This window comes from Chiloscyllium punctatum, unplaced genomic scaffold (assembly GCF_047496795.1).
Source record: "Chiloscyllium punctatum isolate Juve2018m unplaced genomic scaffold, sChiPun1.3 scaffold_370, whole genome shotgun sequence".
Classification (NCBI taxonomy): domain Eukaryota; kingdom Metazoa; phylum Chordata; class Chondrichthyes; order Orectolobiformes; family Hemiscylliidae; genus Chiloscyllium; species Chiloscyllium punctatum.
Genome location: NW_027310104.1, coordinates 102,501 through 111,990, shown reverse-complemented (window position 1 = coordinate 111,990; position 9,490 = coordinate 102,501).

Genomic DNA, 9,490 nt, shown 5'->3' with positions numbered 1-9,490 from the left:
CGGGTAGCTCAGCCGGGTTTGACCCGGCGGTTCTGCCGACGGTCTCGCCTTCGAGGGGGGAGCCTCCCCCGTGTACAGGCCGATTTTCGTGCATTTCCAACGGTGGGAAGAGGTTCAAAAGGGGATGGGAGTGAATGTGACTGCTCAACCCGACTCTGAGGCTTCTAACCCGGGTAGCTCGGCCGGGTTTGATCCGGCGGTTCTGCCGACGGTCTCGTCTTCGAGGCCGGTGCCTCCCCCGTGTACAGGCCGATTTTCGTGCATTTCCAACGGTGGGAAGTGGTCCAAAAGGGAATGGGGGTGGACGTGTCTGCTCATACCGACTTTGAGACTTGTAAGCCGGGTAGCTCAGCCGGGTTTGACCCGGCGGTTCTGCCGACGGTCTCGCCTTCGAGGGGGGAGCCTCCCCCGTGTACAGGCCGATTTCCGTGCATTTCCAACGGTGGGAAGAGGTTCAAAAGGGGATGGGAGTGAATGTGACTGCTCAACCCGACTCTGAGGCTTCTAACCCGGGTAGCTCGGCCGGGTTTGATCCGGCGGTTCTGCCGACGGTCTCGTCTTCGAGGCCGGTGCCTCCCCCGTGTACAGGCCGATTTTCGTGCATTTCCAACGGTGGGAAGAGGTTCAAAAGGGGATGGGGGTGAATGCGACTGCTCAACCCGACTCTGAGGCTTCTAACCCGGGTAGCCCGGCCGGGTTTGACCCGGCGGTTCTGCCGTCGGTCTCGCCTTCGAGGGCGGAGCCTCCCCCGTGTACAGGCCGATTTTCATGCATTTGCAACGGTGGGAAGTTGCCCAAAAGTCGATGGGAGTGAATGTGACTGCTCAACCCGACTTTGAGACTTTTAAGCCGGGTAGCTCAGCCGGGTTTGACCCGGCGGTTCTGCCGACGGTCTCGCCTTCGAGGGGGGAGCCTCCCCCGTGTACAGGCCGATTTTCGTGCATTTCCAACGGTGGGAAGAGGTTCAAAAGGGGATGGGAGTGAATGTGACTGCTCAACCCGACTCTGAGGCTTCTAACCCGGGTAGCTCGGCCGGGTTTGATCCGGCGGTTCTGCCGACGGTCTCGTCTTCGAGGCCGGTGCCTCCCCCGTGTACAGGCCGATTTTCGTGCATTTCCAACGGTGGGAAGTGGTCCAAAAGGGAATGGGGGTGGACGTGTCTGCTCATACCGACTTTGAGACTTGTAAGCCGGGTAGCTCAGCCGGGTTTGTTCCGGCGGTTCTGCCGACGGTCTCGTCATCGAGGGGGGAGCCTCCCCCGTGTCCAGGCCGATTTTCATGCATTTCCAACCGTGGGAAGTGGTCCAAAAGGGAATGGGGGTGAATGTGACTGCTCATACCGACTTTGAGACTTTTAAGCCGGGTAGCTCAGCCGGGTTTGACCCGGCGGTTCTGCCGACGGTCTCGCCTTCGAGGGGGGAGCGTCCCCCGTGTTCAGGCCGAATTTTGTGCATTTCGAACCGTGGGAAGTTGCCCAAAAGTCGATGGGAGTGAATGTGACTGCTCAACCCGACTTTGAGACTTGTAAGCCGGGTAGCTCAGCCGGGTTTGACCCGGCGGTTCTGCCGACGGTCTCGTCTTCGAGGCGGGTGCCTCCCCCGTGTACAGGCCGATTTTCATGCATTTCGTACCGTGGGAAGCGGTCCAAAAGGGGATGGGAGTGAACGTGACTGCTCATACCGACTTTGGCGCTTCCGAGCCGGGTAGCTCAGCCGGGTTTGACCCGGCGGGTCTGCCGACGGTCTCGCCTTCGAGGGGGGAGCGTCCCCCGTGTTCAGGCCGAATCTTGTGCATTTCGAACCGTGGGAAGTTGCCCAAAAGTCGATGGGAGTGAATGTGACTGCTCAACCCGACTTTGAGACTTGTAAGCCGGGTAGCTCAGCCGGGTTTGACCCGGCGGTTCTGCCGACGGTCTCGTCTTCGAGGCGGATGCCACCCCCGTGTACAGGCCGATTTTCGTGCATTTCCAACCGTGGGAAGTGGTCTAAAAGTCGATGGGAGTGAACGTGACTGCTCAACCCGACTCTGAGGCTTCTAACCCGGGTAGCTCGGCCGGGTTTGACCCGGCGGTTCTGCCGACGGTCTCGTCTTCGAGGCGGGTGCCTCCCCCGTGTACAGGCCGATTTTCGTGCATTTCGAACCGTGGGAAGTGGTCTAAAAGTCGATGGGAGTGAACGTGACTGCTCAACCCGACTTTGAGACTTGTAAGCCGGGTAGCTCAGCCAGGTTTGACCCGGCGGTTCTGCCGACGGTCTCGCCTTCGAGGGCGGACCCTCCCCCGTGTACAGGCCGGTTTTCGTGCATTTCGAACCGTGGGAAGTGATCCAAAAGGGAATGGGGGTGAACGTGACTGCCCAACCCGGCTTTGAGACTTGTAAGCCGGGTAGCTCAGCCGGGTTGGACCCGGCGGTTCTGCCGACGGTCTCGACTTCGAGGCGGGTGCCTCCCCCGTGTACAGGCCGATTTTCATGCATTTGCAACGGTGGGAAGTTGCCCAAAAGTCGATGGGAGTGAATGTGACTGCTCAACCCGACTTCGAGACTTGTAAGCCGGGTAGCTCAGCCGGGTTTGACCCGGCGGTTCTGCCGACGGTCTCGCCTTCGAGGGGGGAGCCTCCCCCGTGTACAGGCCGATTTTCGTGCATTTCCAACGGTGGGAAGAGGTTCAAAAGGGGATGGGAGTGAATGTGACTGCTCAACCCGACTTTGGCGCTTCCGAGCCGGGTAGCTCAGCCGGGTTTGACCCGGCGGGTCTGCCGACGGTCTCGTCTTCGAGGCGGGTGCCTCCCCCGTATACAGGCCGATTTTCATGCATTTCGAACCGTGGGAAGTGGTCCAAAAGGGAATGGGGGTGGACGTGTCTGCTCATACCGACTTTGAGACTTGTAAGCCGGGTAGCTCAGCCGGGTTTGTTCCGGCGGTTCTGCCGACGGTCTCGTCTTCGAGGCGGGTGCCTCCCCCGTGTACAGGCCGATTTTCGTGCATTTCGAACCGTGGGAAGTGGTCCAAAAGGGGATGGGAGTGAATGTGACTGCTCAACCCGACTTTGGCGCTTCCGAGCCGGGTAGCTCAGCCGGGTTTGACCCGGCGGGTCTGCCGACGGTCTCGTCTTCGAGGCGGGTGCCTCCCCCGTATACAGGCCGATTTTCATGCATTTCGAACCGTGGGAAGTGGTCCAAAAGGGAATGGGGGTGGACGTGTCTGCTCATACCGACTTTGAGACTTGTAAGCCGGGTAGCTCAGCCGGGTTTGATCCTGCGGTTCTGCCGACGGTCTCGCCTTCGAGGGGGGAGCCTCCCCCGTGTTCAGTCCGATTTCCATGCATTTCCAACCGTGGGAAGTTGCCCAAAAGGGGATGGGAGTGAATGTGACTGCTCAACCCGACTTTGGCGCTTCCGAGCCGGTTAGCACAGCCGGGTTTGACCCGGCGGTTCTGCCGACAGTCTCCTCTTCGAGGCGGGTGCCTCCCCCGTGTACAGGCCGATTTCCGTGCATTTCGAACCGTGGGAAGTGGTCCAAACGTCGATGGGAGTGAATGTGACTGCTCAACCCGACTTTGGCGCTTCCGAGCCGGGTAGCTCAGCCGGGTTTGACCCGGCGGTTCTGCCGACGGTCTCGTCTTCGAGGCGGGTGCCTCCCCCGTGTACAGGCCGATTTTCATGCATTTGGAACCGTGGGAAGTGGTCCAAAAGGGAATGGGGGTGGACGTGACTGCTCATACCGACTTTGAGACTTGTAAGCCGGGTAGCTCGGCCGGGTTTGACCCGGCGGTTCTGCCGACGGTCTCGCCTTCGAGGGGGGAGCCTCCCCCGTGTTCAGTCCGATTTTCGTGCATTTCCCACGGTGGGAAATGGTATCTTTCATTACGGGGACAAGGGTCTGAAGCGGTGAAGTCAGTAACCGGCATAGTTAAGGAAAGGGTTCGAATTTTCTCAACAGTACGAAAAAAGTGAGCAGGGAAGCTAGAGAAGGTGTCAGTGAGTCCCAAACGAGTGAACCGCAAAACTTAGGGAAATGCCCGAAAGCGTTTTAAAGGGTGAAATCGGGAACGAGGAAATGATGGGAAAGTGCCTGAAAGTGCTAAATGAGTAAACAGAAAAACGAAGAAAAATGTTTGAAAAGAAGAAGTGAGTAACCAGGAAAACTTAGAAAAATGTTCAAAACGAAGAAATCAGTAACCAGGAAAACTTAGAAAAATGATCAAAAAGAAGAAATGAGTAACCAGGAAAACTTAGAAAAATGTTTAAAAAGAAGAAATCAGTAACCAGGAAAACTTAGGAAAATGTTTAAAAAGAAGAAATCAGTAACCAGAAAAACTGCGAAAAATGTTTAAAAAGAAGAAATGAGTAACCAGAAAAACTTAGAAAAATGTTTAAAAAGAAGAAATCAGTAACCAGGAAAACTTAGAAAAATGTTTAAAAAGAAGAAATCAGTAACCAGGAAAACTTAGAAAAATGTTTAAAAAGAAGAAATCAGTAACCAGGAAAACTTAGAAAAATGTTATAAAAGAAGAAGTGAGTAACCAGAAAAACTTAGAAAAATGTTTAAAAAGAAGAAATCAGTAACCAGAAAAACTGCGAAAAATGTTTAAAAAGAAGAAATCAGTAACCAGACAAACTGCGAAAAATGTTTAAAAAGAAGAAATCAGTAACCAGGAAAACTTAGACAAATGTTTAAAAAGAAGAAGTGAGTAACCAGAAAAACTTAGAAAAATGTTTAAAAAGAAGAAATCAGTAACCAGAAAAACTTAGAAAAATGTTTAAAAAGAAGAAATCAGTAACCAGAAAAACTGCGAAAAATGTTTAAAAAGAAGAAATCAGTAACCAGGAAAACTTAGAAAAATGTTTAAAAAGAAGAAATCAGTAACCAGAAAAACTGCGAAAAATGTTTAAAAAGAAGAAATCAGTAACCAGGAAAACTTAGAAAAATGTTTAAAAAGAAGAAATCAGTAACCAGAAAAACTTAGAAAAATGTTTAAAAAGAAGAAATGAGTAACCAGAAAAACTTAGAAAAATGTTTAAAAAGAAGAAATCAGTAACCAGAAAAACGGCGAAAAATGTTTAAAAAGAAGAAATCAGTAACCAGAAAAACTTAGAAAAATGTTTAAAAAGAAGAAGTGAGTAACCAGAAAAACTTAGAAAAATGTTTAAAAAGAAGAAATGAGTAACCAGAAAAACTTAGAAAAATGTTTAAAAAGAAGAAATCAGTAACCAGAAAAACTTAGAAAAATGTTTAAAAAGAAGAAATGAGTAACCAGAAAAACTTAGAAAAATGCTTAAAAAGAAGAAATCAGTAACCAGAAAAACGGCGAAAAATGTTTAAAAAGAAGAAATCAGTAACCAGAAAAACGGCGAAAAATGTTTAAAAAGAAGAAATCAGTAACCAGACAAACTGCGAAAAAATGTTTAAAAAGAAGAAATCAGTAACCAGAAAAACTGCGAAAAATGTTTAAAAAGAAGAAATCAGTAACCAGGAAAACTTAGAAAAATGTTTAAAAAGAAGAAATGAGTAACCAGGAAAACTTAGAAAAATGTTTAAAAAGAAGAAATGAGTAACCAGGAAAACTTAGAAAAATGTTTAAAAAGAAGAAATCAGTAACCAGAAAAACTTAGAAAAATGTTTAAAAAGAAGAAATCAGTAACCAGAAAAACTTAGAAAAATGTTTAAAAAGAAGAAATGAGTAACCAGAAAAACTTAGAAAAATGTTTAAAAAGAAGAAATGAGTAACCAGAAAAACTTAGAAAAATGTTTAAAAAGAAGAAATCAGTAACCAGAAAAACGGCGAAAAATGTTTAAAAAGAAGAAGTGAGTAACCAGAAAAACTTAGAAAAATGTTTAAAAAGAAGAAATGAGTAACCAGAAAAACGTTTAAAAAGAAGAAATCAGTAACCAGAAAAACTTAGAAAAATGTTTAAAAAGAAGAAATGAGTAACCAGAAAAACTTAGAAAAATGTTTAAAAAGAAGAAATCAGTAACCAGAAAAACGGCGAAAAATGTTTAAAAAGAAGAAATCAGTAACCAGAAAAACGGCGAAAAATGTTTAAAAAGAAGAAATCAGTAACCAGACAAACTGCGAAAAATGTTTAAAAAGAAGAAATCAGTAACCAGAAAAACTTAGAAAAATGTTTAAAAAGAAGAAATCAGTAACCAGGAAAACTTGGAAAAAAACACTTAGAAAAATTTTCAGCAAAGTGTGAAAAATATTCTAAGTGTCAGCGGAGGAAAATGCTGCAGCATCGGGAAAGATTCGCAAACTTACACCGAACATGTGCTCCGAAGTGCCGGAGGAATTGGGTGAATTGAGCCCGGCAAATGGCCAGCTGTCGTTTTGTGCCTGCAGCCCGAAAACTTTAACTTTGTCTGTCGCGGAAGTCCGGACCGAGAAAAATCCAAACGGTTTTGACCGGACCGAGTTCCAGACCGATGCAGTCAAATTTGGAATTCAGACCCATTCAGTGCCACTTGTAGTTTTTCCGCAGTGAGGTTGGCGGGGTACCCGGAGATATATGGGAACACGATTTTTAGAACAAAATGGCGGCGCGGGACCGTTCTGAAAGGCATCCGAAAAACGGTTCCACGGGCATAGCACTTTAATGACAGGTATGAGTGCATGCCGGAGAGCTCTTGGAAGTCGAATTTTTGACACTTTGTCAATTTTTTGACAGATTTGACAAACTCTTTCTGTCTGTTCTAAGAGTCAGTCAGAGACTTGTGCGGCGGTCTTTTGACACTATTGGAGGGCGGGCAAACCCCACGTTGACTCCGGCCGTCCCTCCACAGGCGCTCGTGTCCAAAATGAAGGCGAGAGACGCGAGTGGCCTGGTTCCCTTGGGTGTTGCCAAGAAGGCTGCGGGCTGACCGTTGCCTGAGCACTCCCTAAAGCCTCTTGTGATGAGAGCAGACCTCGCCTGCCGCACGACCGGCTCTGGGAGTCGTTGGGCCGCTATTTGTGAATAGTCTGGTCCTCCTCTGCCACCCGGACAAGCGCGATGGCTCTGCCGCCCTGCGGTGCTCGTCACCCAGGTTTGGGGAACACGATACTCGTAACAAAAATAAAAGGCGGCTCGGGACCTGCAGGCGAAAGGGGTCCCGTGGTGCTAAGCACGTCGACTTCGGGTCTCGGTGCAAGCCGGAGAGCTCACGGAAGTCTAAAGTTTTCGGCACGTGGTCGAATCTTTTCAAAGGCTTACCCGGCTCTTTCCGTCCATTCTGAGAGTAAGTCAGAGGCCGGTGCGGAGGTCTCTTGACAATCGGAGGGGGTGGTGGCCCTCCGCAGGCGCTCGTGTCGAAAATGAAGGCGAGAGACGCGAGTGGCCTGGTTCCCCTGGGTGTTGCCAGGAAGGCTGCGGGCTGACCCTTGCCTGAGCACTCCCTAAAGCCTCTTGTGATGAGAGCAGACCTCGCGCGCCGCACGACCGGCTCTGGGAGTCGTTGGGCCGCTATCTGTGAATAGTCTGGTCCTCCTCTGCCACCCGGCCAAGTGCGATGGCTCTGCCGCCCTGCGGTGCTCGTCACGCAGGTATGGGGCACACGATGCTCGTAACAGCAAATAAAGGCGGCTCGGGACCTGCAGGCGAAAGGGGTCCCGTGGTGCTTAGCACGTCGACTTCGGGTCTCGGTGCAAGCCGGAGAGCTCACGGAAGTCTAAAGTTTTCGGCACGTGGTCGAATCTTTTGAAAGGCTTACCCGGCTCTTTCCGTCCATTCTGAGAGTCAGTCAGAGGCCGGTGCGGCGGTCTATTGACGACCGGAGGCTCCCATGGGTGTTGCGATGAGGGTGGAGGGCACAGAACCTTGCCTTAGCACTCCCTAATAAAGCCTCTTGTGAAGAGAGCAGACCTCGCGCGCCGCACGACCGGCTCTGGGAGTCGTTGGGCCGCTATCTGTGAATAGTCGGGTCCTCCTCTGCCACCCGGCCAAGTGCGATGGCTCTGCCGCCCTGCGGTGCTCGTCACGCAGGTATGGGGCACACGATGCTCGTAACAGCAAATAAAGGCGGCTCGGGACCTGCAGGCGAAAGGGGTCCCGTGGTGCTTCGCACGTCGACTTCGGGTCTCGGTGCAAGCCGGAGAGCTCACGGAAGTCTAAAGTTTTCGGCACGTGGTCGAATCTTTTGAAAGGCTTACCCGGCTCTTTCCGTCCATTCTGAGAGTCAGTCAGAGGCCGGTGCGGCGGTCTATTGACGACCGGAGGCTCCCATGGGTGTTGCGATGAGGGTGGAGGGCACAGAACCTTGCCTTAGCACTCCCTAATAAAGCCTCTTGTGAAGAGAGCAGACCTCGCGCGCCGCACGACCGGCTCTGGGAGTCGTTGGGCCGCTATCTGTGAATAGTCTGGTCCTCCTCTGCCACCCGGCCAAGTGCGATGGCTCTGCCGCCCTGCGGTGCTCGTCACGCAGGTATGGGGCACACGATGCTCGTAACAGCAAATAAAGGCGGCTCGGGACCTGCAGGCGAAAGGGGTCCCGTGGTGCTTCGCACGTCGACTTCGGGTCTCGGTGCAAGCCGGAGAGCTCACGGAAGTCTAAAGTTTTCGGCACGTGGTCGAATCTTTTGAAAGGCTTACCCGGCTCTTTCCGTCCATTCTGAGAGTCAGTCAGAGGCCGGTGCGGCGGTCTATTGACGACCGGAGGCTCCCATGGGTGTTGCGATGAGGGTGGAGGGCACAGAACCTTGCCTTAGCACTCCCTAATAAAGCCTCTTGTGAAGAGAGCAGACCTCGCGCGCCGCACGACCGGCTCTGGGAGTCGTTGGGCCGCTATCTGTGAATAGTCGGGTCCTCCTCTGCCACCCGGCCAAGTGCGATGGCTCTGCCGCCCTGCGGTGCTCGTCACGCAGGTATGGGGCACACGATGCTCGTAACAGCAAATAAAGGCGGCTCGGGACCTGCAGGCGAAAGGGGTCCCGTGGTGCTTCGCACGTCGACTTCGGGTCTCGGTGCAAGCCGGAGAGCTCACGGAAGTCTAAAGTTTTCGGCACGTGGTCGAATCTTTTGAAAGGCTTACCCGGCTCTTTCCGTCCATTCTGAGAGTCAGTCAGAGGCCGGTGCGGCGGTCTATTGACGACCGGAGGCTCCCATGGGTGTTGCGATGAGGGTGGAGGGCACAGAACCTTGCCTTAGCACTCCCTAATAAAGCCTCTTGTGAAGAGAGCAGACCTCGCGCGCCGCACGACCGGCTCTGGGAGTCGTTGGGCCGCTATCTGTGAATAGTCGGGTCCTCCTCTGCCACCCGGCCAAGTGCGATGGCTCTGCCGCCCTGCGGTGCTCGTCACGCAGGTATGGGGCACACGATGCTCGTAACAGCAAATAAAGGCGGCTCGGGACCTGCAGGCGAAAGGGGTCCCGTGGTGCTTCGCACGTCGACTTCGGGTCTCGGTGCAAGCCGGAGAGCTCACGGAAGTCTAAAGTTTTCGGCACGTGGTCGAATCTTTTGAAAGGCTTACCCGGCTCTTTCCGTCCATTCTGAGAGTCAGTCAGAGGCCGGTGCGGCGG